The sequence below is a fragment of the Poecile atricapillus genome, chromosome W (genome assembly GCF_030490865.1).
Source record: "Poecile atricapillus isolate bPoeAtr1 chromosome W, bPoeAtr1.hap1, whole genome shotgun sequence".
Taxonomy (NCBI): domain Eukaryota; kingdom Metazoa; phylum Chordata; class Aves; order Passeriformes; family Paridae; genus Poecile; species Poecile atricapillus.
In genome coordinates, this window is record NC_081288.1 from 12,595,494 (window position 1) to 12,610,125 (window position 14,632).

Genomic DNA, 14,632 nt, shown 5'->3' on the forward strand with positions numbered 1-14,632 from the left:
AAGTTCACTTCCTTTTCATTGTATATTTGGTTTTGTTAATGGATTGTCTTATTTAGCAAAACACTTAAGTACACATGCAACTTAAACATGACATGAATTGATTCCTTTTTTCTAGCTGGTGTTCACAAGTTTCCCTAGGCATGTTTTTTTCATGGAAAACGTACTTCTATGCAATATCAAAATCTGAACATAGGCAGTGATTACTTTTATTCAATTTCCAATTTTCATTTGAGAAGTAGACTCAAGATAAATAAAAAAATAGTAAAAAAACCTTCTCCAAACATTAGATTTTAAATGTCTATGTTTGAAGAAGCAACAGAAAATAAAGGCACCAACACTGAAGGAAAAACTTCCATTTTGATTGTCAGTCATACCTGAGACACAAATATATAAGAAAATATGACTCTATTGTAGCTTTTATCCACTATGTTTCCCTTAAGTATATGTCATCCTTATTGCAAGAAATTCTGCTCTGCTTTAAAGGGCAGAACGATTCTGCTGTCATTTGAAAAAACAGAAAGGAAAATTCTCCTGTGTAGTGCAAATCTAAGTTGCACCTTCTAAGTTTTAAACACTAAACAGCAAGATAGGAAAAGCAAGAAAGATCCACTGTACAGACTTCTGGAAAGCACATGAGCTTTACAATTTTTCTTTAATTAACACAGGATAAGGATGTTGATTACTGTACATGAAACACTGTGCTCTGTTGCATTTTTAAACCAATACTTAGAAAGCCTAAGCTGAAAGAGATTGTAGTGTGACTTCTTCTGTATGTTAATAAAATGTATAATATAAAGTCAAAGCATACAAATAGTAGCTTTTTACAGAGCAGACTGATAGATTTTCTTTTATCAAGTAATGTTTTAAGACTAGGAAATATATTTAATATTTAATGCATTTGTTTTATATGTGCATGAATTTTACATGCTTAAATACAGCTAACAGCTAAAACCACAGGTTTTTTCCTAGTATAGCACTCAGAAATTGCAAAAATTAAAATGGTCAATTTATCTGTCTTGTGGGAGACAGAAAACTGGAAGCCTTAGCAACACAGAGTAAGCAAAAAAAGCTTGGCTTGTTGCCGAGGTCATGGGTTGTGCTATGTGAACACTAGAGTAAGAAGAAACACAGCATTTCAAAAGACTAGCTGCAGCAGGCAAAGAGAAAGAAAACATTTTTGTTGTAAAATTGTGGGACTAAATTCAAGGCAGCATACATTTCATTCAGATATAATTTTGTGATATTTTAAATGAGCACATTAAGTGAAGTCTTCTTGGATTCCCTAACTCTCTTTATTTCGCTTAAGTTTTTACTACTTTCTGGTCTCCATAAAAGATACAGGCAGTATAATTTTATATTTTTTTCACATTTTTTTTTTTTTTGAGGTTCTTAGTCAGAATTGTGTTTGGACAGTGACTGAGTGAATAGTCTCTATGGAAAGTCTCTTGACAAGGATTCTCTTAGATTTGTGTTCAGTGCAAAGAGTTTGTCCCAAAAGTAAAAGAAACAGCTTTCACAAGGCAGGACCTGCCAGTGTTTAACCTAACTCCCCTCAGTGGTTTTTTTTTTTTTGCTTTCCAGTTTTAGCAGCTTGACATATTGAAGATACTTTGTTAGTTATTCTTTCATTGGCAATTGTTTTCTAGACCGCAGTGCCTCTGTTGGAGCTAACACTCAGCTCTCTTAACTTAGCTCCTGAAGAACCTTGTACAAAAGGCCTTACACTCACCACTTACACTCCATCACTGACCCTAAAAGAGAAATATAGGCAGTATTTATAATCACTACTTTTCCTAATCTGTACAAGTCAATATTCAATTTGCATTCAGCAGCCAACATTGAAGATAAGCAAAAATTAATGATGGTATCTTTAAACTAGCTCTTTAAACCCCCAAAAGAGTCAGAATAATGAATAGCTTAATTAGAAAGATTATGCTCTTTGGAATGGCTGAAAGACTGAGCTTTTCAGAAAAGTCTGTTGGAGATAATGAGAATTTCCATTAGTTCCAGCACTCAGAAATGATCACCACTCCAGAAGACAAAGCTTGGGAAACAAATCTAGAAAGAATCAGAACCTATTTAAACATTTCTGAGTACTATTTGTACTAATATTTTTTTTTTAATTTAAGGAACTGAAATGATTTTAAGGAAGAATGATCTTCTAACACAGCAGCAGCAAAAGTTATCAGCAACATTTGTGTGCAGTAGCTGTTCTATACCCTGCATGAAGAGTTAACCTTCCTCAGAGTGTTTCACCTAATCAATTGCATATCTTGCACATGGCTAACTTATACACAGCGGTTATAAAAACGAAGTAGATAGAAAACCTTTCAGCCAAGTTGAGAGATTTGGAGACCTGACTACAGCTTCATGTACAGTGTTTCAATAAAGTTCAGATCTCTGGTATGTTTAACATTACTGTACAACTAGGCTTTCAGAGCATTCCTAGTATTTCTTTTGTGTTCCCTGATGAATAAAAAATTAATCCCAGAATTCTGTAGGACAGAATCATATTTTGGCTTGTATAGTTTGTTGCAGCACAAAGAATTGCTGCAAATCCCAAAGTCCCAGCACTACTAATAAACTGATAACCTGAACAGGGCCTCATTGTATGACCACAACCTACAGAAGAAGCGGTATTCATAAAGTCACCCTGCAATAATTCAGCCACTGTGGCAGTTTGGGTGTTATTTCACAGTGCAGTTGTTTTTTATTCAAGAGGACAGACAAATTTAAGAAATGCAGCTTCAGAATAACTAACTTTTTATGAAAGTCCATAAGGAATGCTGAGCCTGGTAACAGAGTCAACTGAATTTAAAGAGTAAATATTCTGTAACCACACTGAGCTTGAGGGCTGAAATGGCCACATCATAACTTTTTAAATAATCAAGACATGAATACACAGCTCATCAACTATGTAACAACACAGGGCATACACTGCTTTATCATGCATGAGGACAAGAGTGCCATCATTCCTAAACTGGAATAATGCACCAGGGAGATGAACCACTACATTGCCTGTGTCGATTTTTAGACACGTTTTTACTCACATCTCTTAATTCTAAAAATCATGATCTCTTTTTTTTTTTTTTTTTTTCAGTTTTCATATGTAGTCATTTCCTATAATTTATGAATTCTGATTTGGTAGATTTGGAATCCCCATTCCCCTGTGCCACTGAGGGGGGAGGCAGAGAATTCAAGGGTGAAGCTGAGCCCAGGAATAAGGAAGGGGTGGGGTGAAGGTGTTTAAAGATTGGTTTTATTTCTCTGATTTGATTGGCAACAAATTATTTTTTTCCTCCAGGTCAAGTCTAGTTTGCCTGTGATGGTAATGACTGATCTCTCACTGTCCTTGTCTCAACCCAAAATCTCTTTGCTGTTTTTTGTTTGTCCTGTCCACTGAAATGGTAGAGCAGCTTCGGTGGGTACCTGGAGCCCAGGGTCAACCCACCAGACAAGTTTAGACGTGTTAAAATCTGTAACTTTGCTAATGCTGAAACATTTGAAAGTGTCTGGAAAAACGATAAAAGTGTGGATTTCTACAATACCTTTACTAGTGCTTAAAAAGCTTTGTTAGGATAATCCAGCCTTTCTTTAGTAATAGAAGCAGTAGACATGTGCAAACACACTCACAGCCCATGATTTGGCTGACAAACTGGAAAACCCAGCCTGCTAAATGTTAAAGCAGAAAATGCAGGCAGCTGTCCCACCTGCCCCGCTAAACTACCAACAGGATAACGTCGTATTGCTCCAGCACTTTTCAGCACTCCTACAGGCAATATTATCAGATTTTTATACACCAACAGACACAAAAAAAAGCTTTTGTTACACTTTAACGCAGAATCCCTAAAACTTCTCTTGGTGTCAGAAAATTTAGGATCAACAAGAATTCCAACTTCTTTGTATTATTTTATAAATCTTTTAATTTTGAAATGTTAGTAAGCTTTGCCTTCCCTGTTCTCTCTCACCCTTGACTCTATCACTGTGCCACAGAACAGGGATCAAATGTGCAGCTTTGAAACTCCTTCCATTTGTCTTTGTTTCTACTGATATATGATGCACCTTAAGTGGAAAACAAGCCTTATAGAAAATATATTCTTCCTCTATACCATATATTACAATGTTTTCTTGATAATTGTAAAAAATTGGCAATTTTATTTATATCTTAGCATGAGACAGCAATAAAGTATTACTTGAATATTCACAAAATTAAATAATATCCAAGTTTCAAGAGAATTGTGACAATGGAATTGTTTTGGTTATCATTTTCTTATCCATAGCCACATTCCAGCACTATAATATGCCATGGCTATTAAGTGACACTACATCTACTGCTATTTTTTATTTTGTTTGAACTGGAATAACAATGAATGGATTTTTGAAAACATTATACAGGAACAAAAAACTATATGTGTAAAATATTTTTTTCAAAATATTAATATATCTATACTGGTATTTTAAGAATTTTTTTTAGAACTGAAAGATGTGTTAACAGGACTTACTAAAAGTAAAATTAACTTTAGTACAATCCCTTTGCAATGATTGCAGAAATCTGATGTGATCTAGTACATTGTGCAGTCTGCCATATGCAGTACAAGAATATGCTTCAGTGATGAAATCATCTTAACACCATCTTCTGTAATCTTCTGGCAATCAGCCCCATGAATGTGCCTGATGTATGGGCAACATTTACTCATCAACTTGAAACTTTAACCCATATTTTGGTTATTCCATGTTGAAATATTTAAGATGCAAGTAACACATCTGACTCTCATTAAGAGCATGATCCAAATACCCACTGAAATCAGCTGAAAGATTTATTTCCAATTATCTGAATGAACTGTAAAAACACAAAATCAGTAGTAGAATGCTGTCCCCATATATTATAGTTGCTTTACCACTGAATGAAATTAAATGCTCTCATTTACAAACTAGAAGACCATAATTCAAACATACCAATGAAAAAAGAAGACAACTGAAGTTTTCCGACAGTGACTGCGAGTGAGCAAGATTTATATGCATAATTAGACAATAGTTGTACAAAAATTCTTATGGTTAGAACTTCTCTTGAATTGATTCTTTCTTCTTTGAAGATAATTGAGAGGATAACTCAGTTCTAACATCTAAAAGTTTCTCAAAAAGTACAGTTTCTTTTCAGTTTCTAACTTAAATATATCTGTCTGTAAGAGTTAACATTTTGCTGATTAGCAAATCTTGAATCCAATTGCAGCCATTGGCAGTATCTCTGAAGACATCAGCTCAAATTTACACGAGAAATTAGCAAGCCTAACAAAAACAGTACAGGGAAAGCTTGAGATCTTTTCAATGCTTTAACATCTTACCATAGGCTCCTAGATACTCACTAAAAAAAGAAATGCATTAATCTTGGTAAAAGAAAAACAGATCCATGAGATATACGTGTTCTGAAATTCAAACAACATAATCCAAAGGATCTGCTAAAAAAATGTGTAATCTAAAAAGGCAAGAGTAAGGTCCATCATTTCCTACAGCTGACACCATTTATGGAAGTGGCAGTGAATGTTACTGTCTCATTATTCTACCTTTGTTTTCCCAATCTTATGATTTATTCACCTGTGGTAGATACTGAAATTCAGTTTGAAGGAAGTTCTGAATGTAATAAAATATCTTCATTGTTTCTTTCTAGATCAACAGTAAAATGTGTGTTAGATTCAGAGAGGCTACAAGGAAAGGTTCTCTGCAGTCACAATATTATCGAGCTCTTCTACAGACTCCTTCATGCAGGACCACAGCAACTCTGTGTACTCTAACAGTGCAACAATATTCAATGAAATTAAAACTGGAGGGATGGATCTGTCAATTCAGTTTACTCCTTTTATCAGTCCAGCGAGACAATTCTTTAACTGCTTAAATTCAATAGATGCCAGTTTACTCTCAGGCATACAAAATGTTTCTTTTGACATATAAATGCTATGTAAATGACAGTTTATTTTTCGCTTCTACAGAAAATATAGGTGTGAACAATTCCTCCCTATGAAGTAGTGTCCCTGATACTTGCATGTAGCAATCTTACTGTTTTCCAGGGCTTTGAAATTATGTAATATAACAGTTGATGGTTGAACTTGGGGTCTTAGAAGTCTTTTCCAGCCTTAATGATTATATAATTCTGTACTGTGCAGCTCAGACTACAGCCTCAGGAATTCATTTGCAAAACATCCATAGAAAAAAAGTGCCCCACCTCTCCAGCTGCTGCAGAAGCCTGATGTGCTTAGTTGCCTTGCCTAAGGGGAGCAGTTCTGTAAGGCACAGGCTTTGCTTTGGGTATAAATGTCTGACAGTGGACACCACTAGCAGACAGGAGGTGGTCACAGAAAAGCAAGCCAACCCATCACCAATTACACCTGAGTACAGTAACAGTGCACCAGGAGATGCTCCCAGTACTTTCACTTCTAGTCTTGCTCTTGTAGCACATGACTGGTTCCCACTCTACTTATCACTGGAAAGTAGAATCAAGCCTGCTTGACTTCTATCTTACATTGAGTTATGAGATTCACACCTTGGGTTTCTGGCTCCTCTTTCTGAAAATTTATGTTTGGGTTCCTTTTGCATGTGAGATGTTTTTTAATGACTTTAAGTTATAACCAAGGCAGACTGTCTTTTCTATTCTGGCATAATGCCTCATCTTTTATCTTATGCCCAGGTTGGCTTGCTCTATTTTCAAGCTGAAGTGTCTTTTTAAACAGATCCTTTGTCAATTGTTTTAAATGCTGTGATGTTAATGTCTTTTCTTAGAGGACTGTGGCACTCTGCAAATTTTCCCTTGTGCAGAGGGATGCCAGCCCTAGAGGGAAACTGGCTTCATGTCTGTCAAATGTATTCTTAAAGTGTTTGTGTAGATCTCAAAGACAGACACACAGGCAGACAACATGCTGTGGCTCATAACACACACTGGCACTTTGAGCACTGTGGATGCAAATGATCTGTGTGTTTTGAGTTCAGGACAAGTGTAGCATATTTGTTTTTCTACAGTGGGTCTGTAACAGCCTGCAAAATGACAGACTGAAAACCCTACCATCAAAATAAATTGAGGAAATATTTTACGGGTAATGCATAGTGATATAAATCCCATCAAGTTCCATCCCTCTGACAGCTGGCTATGCTCAAGGTGGGGACTGATATTGTGCAGCTGTGTTACCCTAGATCAGGCTTCTCCAGGAACAGCTATACTCTAGAAGCAGATGTAGAAGGAAAAAGGGCAGAATCTTGTGAGGCTGCAGAGGAGGTGTCAGAAAAGGATTATAAAGAACCATCTCATAACCACAAGCTGGTCAGAGCATGTAGAGCCTGTTGGTGAACTCCAGGCTCTCACACCATGTCCAACTAAGACACGTCTGCTGGACAAAAGGACACAGTGACGTTGGGAATGTGGTTGATGTGGGCAACACATCAGTGAGGATCTGCAGATAGTACTGCAGACCTCACCATTATCGTGGATAGGTTGGATTTTCCCACCCCAAATGATTGCCAAACACCCAGGTGCAGGGTAGGGCTACTATGGCAAAGGCAATCAATCCTCTTTTCTACTGGTAGTGATCAGAAGATAAATGACAGTAGGGAAGGATGTGTGCTAGTTCTCAGGACAGAATATTAAATTCAGTAGTCCAGATCCTAGTTTTGTACTCACTATTGATATATGCAATGTGACATAATCCTCTCTCATTTCCTCATCCCAAAACCTTCAGTATGAAAGGAGTAGTTTAATGGTGAGTATCACGCAAGCAACTGCCTAAGGGATGTACTGGGAAACCTGTGCTTTCTGCTGGTCAAGAGGCACCAACTGTTTTAATGTGGCATGACCAAGTTGTTCAAGCAAGAGTTTACCTAACTGCAACAGGTGTCTTGCTTGCTGGCTCTTAAGCAGCACAACAACAGCAAAATATGAATCCTGGGATTTTTGTATAGCAAAGAGCAATAAAGATCACAAGACAAGTCTGAATCACCTCTGGAGACCTCTCCCACCCTCTAATTGCTATATAGATATATTAAGTTAATTTTCTAGGCACTACCTTATCTTAGATTCCTAAAATAAAATGAAAATCCAATTCTCAAAAGGAGAGATTGTAGGTAGAAGGTAGAGCAGACCAAACTCAGCAATCCTGACAGAAATAGCATGCCTTTTTCTGGAATTCAGGAAGGATTGCATAATGTTAAATGCAGTCTAAGGGACTTTCAATCTCTATCTGGAAAGCCACTGTTTGCTTAACGTAGACATTTGATACCACAAATAGCAGAAATCTGGTGTTTTTCTCCATGCAAGCCAAACCAAATTATGCACAGATTGTTTCTAATTTCTTTTTCACTTGAACTGGTTTTTAACTTGAAACTGGATAATGGATCTCAGGCATCAGACTGAGAAAGTTCCAGTGTGAAATATGCATTCAGATAAAACTAAAAAAAATTAATCAATATTTAGATCTTACTGCAATCATATGTATTTCTCTTATTTCCTTCATTTCTAGGACAATAAAATCTTAAATCTCTTTTCTAAGGCTCCTATGGATTCTCCATGAAACTTCAGGTACTCTCAAAGATAAGGTACAGAAATAAGAAATTTCTTGCTCATTTTAGTAAAACAATTGCTTTCTCAACTCACTTGGAATTTCAATGTTTAATAGACTGGCTCAAGAGTGAACAGCTTGGTCTACGAATCAATGTTAGGATACATATGGAGTTTAATACTGTATTCTTTGCCCCGGTAAACCTCATCTTTCAAACTAATTGTGAGAGAGACTATTTTGAGGGTTATTGAGTATTAGATCCTGCAAAATTCTGCAAAACAGACTTTTCCTGCATGACTCAGTATAATCATTCTATAAATGTCTTATTTTTCTTGAATATACATGTCAGAAGTGAATGCAAAAATAAATTATAAATGTAAATAAAATCAGGTAAACAAGAAAAATATAATTCCTTATCTGTAGGAGTTCTCAGTCTAATATGCAAATGGCTGTCTTGGGTTTTCTTCTTGATTGCATAATAATTTACTATGATCTGAAATGAAAGTACAACAAAACAAACATGGAGGAAACCACAGCTGAAGGTCTGTCCCCAGAGATTTAGAAAATAATTGCAGTGAAATGATGAAATGTTTACAAGAATATCAAAGTTCATTTAATTTAATTTAATCTTTCTGTAGTTTCTTATTCTGAAGAATACGAATACACAGGGTTTTTTTATTCAGGTTTGCCTTTTTTGCTACACATACACTACTTTAAAATTCTTTCTCCCAGAGCTGGTTGGATTTGTGGAATCCAGTCTGCAAGGCAGAACGCTGTATGCAGCACAAACGGGATTTTGAAGAAACACTCTTGTGATCCCAGTATTGGCAATACACTGAGACCAGAAATTTGAAAATCAACATTCAGAATTGAGGAAGTACTCTCTGGGGCACACGGGACTATCTTTTTTGCATTCTGTGTTTGTCAAGAACCATTAAATGAATTGTGACATCCTTTCAGATGTTTGGCACATTACACTGATGGCATGATTCCACGTTATTTTTCTTTTAATTTTCCACTGTCCAAAAAAAAAGCACTTATATTAACATATTCCTGAATTAGCATTTTTTCTAAAATAAATAACAGCATTTGTAACTTATAATATTCTTCATTTACACAAGTTTGTACTCAGGAAATGTAAACAATCATCTCTTCTTCAATAAATAAAGAACATAGCTCAGATTTGCTCCCCAAGTGATGGCCCCTTTTTTGTTGCTTGATACATCTGAAGAAGCCAGAATTTGCCAAAATGAGAATTCTTCCAATGGAGCCAGAGCAGGGGGAACACAGATGGTGAAAACTGGTGAAGTCTACCTGTAGGGTTTTCTGACACCCCTGGAAAGCAGATTTCAAAAAACATAAGTGACAAATTTATTTTCCTCAGTTGCTTTTGTTCTCTTATACAGCTGTAACCTACAGCAAGTGACAGAATGCTGTAACACATTTTGGGCATGACATGCAATTGCTTTATCCCTCAGATGTTTCCAGTTTTGTGTCTAATAGCAGAAAATTTTCCGCCAAACTGTTCAGCTTCAGAAGCAGAACAGAGATCTTACGCTTTCTAGGTAGGACTCTGAGAATGTCAATGGTATAACAGGGTACCTTTTCAACTAGATACAAGAGATTCTCTATATTTTTATGAAAATACGTTGAAACTCATTAACAAAAATATTTACTGCCTGTGCCATGTGGATAAAATCTTAATTACTCTGACTTTATGCAAAAAGCACCATGCCTACAATTTATCCAGTATTATTATCATGTATGAACATAATAGTCAAAGAAAAGATTGCCTTGTTCTGTAACAATGGACTAGAAAATGTCTGCTTAATTCTCACATTTCTGCCTGTGTTTTAATGAACTAATTAAATGCTTTGATCCTTAAGTTGCTACTCACACAATCCTTAACATAATCACACATTCTACAGATGGGCTTTCTAAATAAACATTCAAATCCTACAGAAGTCGTAGGCAATAGAACAACTCATGTAAAAAGAACTGTAATGTTAAAATGAAAGAAAAAAAAAAGAAACATTAGAAAACATGAAAAATACACATTCTATAGAATATTTTAAGCATTATTTCAATGTTAATAGTATAACTTCTCTACAGTTTTCCAACTAATTCTGAAATGCTAGCCTTACAAAATTTCCCTTTGGTTTAGTTCATCCAGTGAGGGGGGAAAAATATTTTTAAAATCCTTTATCTAACTGTGATGCAATTTGATTTTTTTTTGTTTTAACTGTTCACTTAAGTACTTGGTCATAATCACTAAGCACTGTTCCAGAAACCAAAAATGGAGAAAGCTGTGGAATTCCTTTCAGGGCTTTCAAATACGCTGGCAAGCAGACCCACTGTCCTGTGGTAGGGGAGGATTGTGGTTTTCCCTGTTTGATGATGATCACTTCTCCCTGAGTACTATTAGATCATGCTTTCTAGAGGCAGATCCCTACAGCTCATGATGACACTTCTAAACAAGCAGGAAAGATGCTTGAACCAATTATTGGCATTTTGAAAAAGTTACTCAGAGGTAGGTAGCTCTTAACTTTCCTCTACCTCAGTCCTGATTTCAAATTTCACACTGTCACTGCACAACAATCTCAGCATGACTCTCATGAACAAGAAACAGATGCTTAGTAAAGAGCAATCAGAACAAGACTATTTCCCCATCTGCCTCATCCTTTGTTCTGAAAAGGTTATGTTAGATGGAAAATTAAACTGTTATATTCCTCAGACTCCAACATTTCACATGTATTTTGTTATATGGAGAATCTTATCAGAACATAAAGAATTTTATGTGTGAGTCTTTACTTAAACATTAGGAGACTACAGTCATTGTCTTACAATTTGGCATTTCATATTGCTTTTGGAATATGTTTCAAGTACAGTATGTATTTGAAAGTTTCTAAAATAGTACTGCATTCTAAAACTTTGGTTTTCTTGATATGTATCTTTACCATCCTACAAGTTTAGTAGGATATTAAAATAATCCAAAATATAACTGTTTTTAGATTGCAGTTAAAAATACCACTTCAATTTATATATTAAACCAATGTAAAACTACAACAAAAGTTTGCTTTTTAATTAACTTCCTTCTCAGGAAATCAGTGATAAATTTGTATTTTTTCCAGCACAGAGTGGCTTTCATTTTTTTTAAATCTTAGTAAAAACTGCATTTTTAAAGCTCCAGATATAAACCCCCAACTAATCATGTCATACAATTAGTCTATTTATGGCTACAAAAAGCAAGACTTGTTCTCATTATGCAGTAAGTACTAGCTGTTTATAGATCTGACAGTTTGCTGGAAGTGATCCAAACCTATAGTGCTATTATTCCTTAGTAAAACTTAAACAGCTGTAGTCATGTAATTCAAAACCTTGGAAGGCTGCTGCAGTGCTTGCTCAACCTCAGTATACCATGAATGCAGGATGCTGCCAGTCATATAAAGGATCCTCTGCTTCACATTATGAAAGAAAGACGTGAACTACAAACCTGAATGCAACCTGGAATTTCCAGACAGATGATCTTGTGACAGCCTTTTCAAGAGTCCAGGTATGGTAAACCTTTGTCTGTGAATTTTCTGCAGTGAGCTAAACTCATTTACTGTAAACTGGGGAAGCTTTGAAAAAAAGACCATGAAAAACAACAGAGCAATTTGTTACAAGGGCACGATACAGAATCAAAAGGACATAAAATGCCGTAATTAAAGTTTTCTGAAAATTACTGTAAAGAAAAGATGTTCAATATGAAACAGAATTATCTACTTTGTGAAGTTTGAAAGTCCACTTCTGCTGCAGTTTTTCCTCTGCTCTTGTATTGCAAATTAGTGGGGAATAGCACTATCATGCAAGATATTTCACCATATGAAATCAGCAACATTGTAAAGTTATCTTAAGTAACTGCAAAAGCATACTTTTTTTAACTAATTGGAACTTCTTTGTGCATACTTTGCAAGTATGACTTTTCAGTGAAAGTTTGTTGGACTACTTTTGCCATTGACTTTACAAGCCATGCCTGGTGGAAATGAAAACCAGATCTGTATCAAAAGACATTAAAAGCAGAAGTGTGTAGTTTAAGCTTCTCAAGTAATATAATTGTTTAGAAGAGTACTATTAAAATAATCTGAAAAAATCAAAGACTTACAAAAATGAAGCATGTAATTTTAGGTTTTGATCAGTTCTTTTGGAAAACATTTCTTTAGACTAAAAATTAGTTAAGACAAAGCAAATTGTGTAAGTGGAAAATGTTAATCGACAGCACTCTGTAAAATCAAGTATCTGTACTCTGAAATTACTTAAATTTCCATCTGCAGATTTATATCATAGTGAAAACTATTCATTTGAATGAACTACATTTCTAACTGGAATAAATAACAATTACCACAAGCACCACAAATGAAAGCATACAGAAAATCAGAACCTAGAATTAGAACCTTCTGCTCTGTTAGACATTTAGTTGTAGTCATGCAGCTCTGCAAGTCAGCAAAAGCAGGCATTTTGAAGAAGATGGGAACTCCCACTGAGGAGCTGACTGCTTAAGGAGTGCATACTGACTTTTGGAATTGGCTTTATGCTTTCAATATAGAATGGGGGTGCTGAATAAAAATGCAAAGAGATAGGAAGTGTAAAAAGAATGCTGTTGTAAAAAAATAATAAAAAATATTAAAAAATTAAAGATAACATTATGTTTAATGAAAAAAAAACTGACAATGTGTATTAGAACCAGATATTAAAGGTATGTGTTATTTGTGGTGCCTTTTTTGAAATGGAAATGTTTAATTCATATTAAGTACAAAAGTATCCTTCTTCATAGAAGGCCGAGCTATTTTGCATTTCAGTGTGATATCCCACAGATATGTGGGGAGGAAAATAAAACTTGGAGAAGTATACTTCCAAACATATCTGATAAAATAGATAATGAATTAAGAGACTGGGGTAAATACTCTGGTAGCTCCAAGTCTTTCTAATATTTATGTTGCTGCAAGGCTGCACAATATAAGATACAGTTAAGCCTTTCTTACTGCATTTTGAAGACTGTGATCAAAGCCTCACAATAATTCTGAAGAGATACTGATTTCCTTTATTGGTCATATGACATTTTTAATGATCTGGGAATCTTAACACATGCCTTCTTTTTCCATTCTGGAAGCGACATCTTCCTTAAAACTCAAGAAGCACACAGACAACCAAAAATCCTTGTGTTTTGTTATAGCTAAATTCTGCAGGAATTCTGTATACTGGTTTTTCCAATTAATTTTGTCATTTGCAATCTCAGTATCATTGTTTCAAAACAATCTGACAAACTCACTTTCTGACATTTATTCCTGATGGACAGTGATCATGTCTACAATATGTGACAGAAGTTTTCAGAGGGACCGATTTTAACTGATTATCTCTGTTGTGCAATGTGGAGGCTAAAATGCTTGTAAGGTATAGTATGAGAGAATAAAAACTGACCCCTACATTTCACTAGCTCCTTGTTCCAATAAAGGATGTCTGATACACCACAGGAAACTTCACATGCAGCATTATGAAATGCAATACTGCCACCTCTAAGCACTTTGTGTTAGTTACCCTAGTACACAGGACCTGTGCTGAGCAAATGCTTTTCAGATTGCCATATGAAATGTTCATGAAGTCTGTCTGCTAGCAAATTATTCACAGGACAGCAGCTTTTTGTACATCTCCATAGCCTCAGAAACAATGTCTCATTGCTTCATATGTTTTAGTCTAAAAATTGCCAATACAAAGAGTGTAATATTATGTTTTTAAATCAGAAGCATCATGTGTGACTGGGAAAATTTCATATTAACAAGGTACATGATAATTGCTAAACGTCTTTTGTCAGTTGAGAATTTTTTCTTTGCTATTTACATATCAAAAAAATGATGTTCCAAACTTCAGCATAAATATATGGAAATCTAAAAAGACAAAATCAGCCAACATGGAAAAAACACAAATTATAATAAAATAAATGCTCATAAGATGAGTGGTAACATTGGAGACACTGATGCAAAACTTTGCCAAAACAAATGTTGGTTATATGAGGATATGGCATTTCAGACTGAGAAAAACAAAAGTAGAAATGTATTATG

The 14,632-nt window shown here is 35.2% G+C and overlaps 1 pseudogene; it reads right to left on the reverse strand.

The window, feature by feature from the left end:
* The window catches only part of LOC131591573 (F-box and leucine-rich repeat protein 13-like), a 60,739-nt pseudogene that overhangs the window by 20,933 nt on the left and 25,174 nt on the right, over positions 1-14,632 (reverse strand).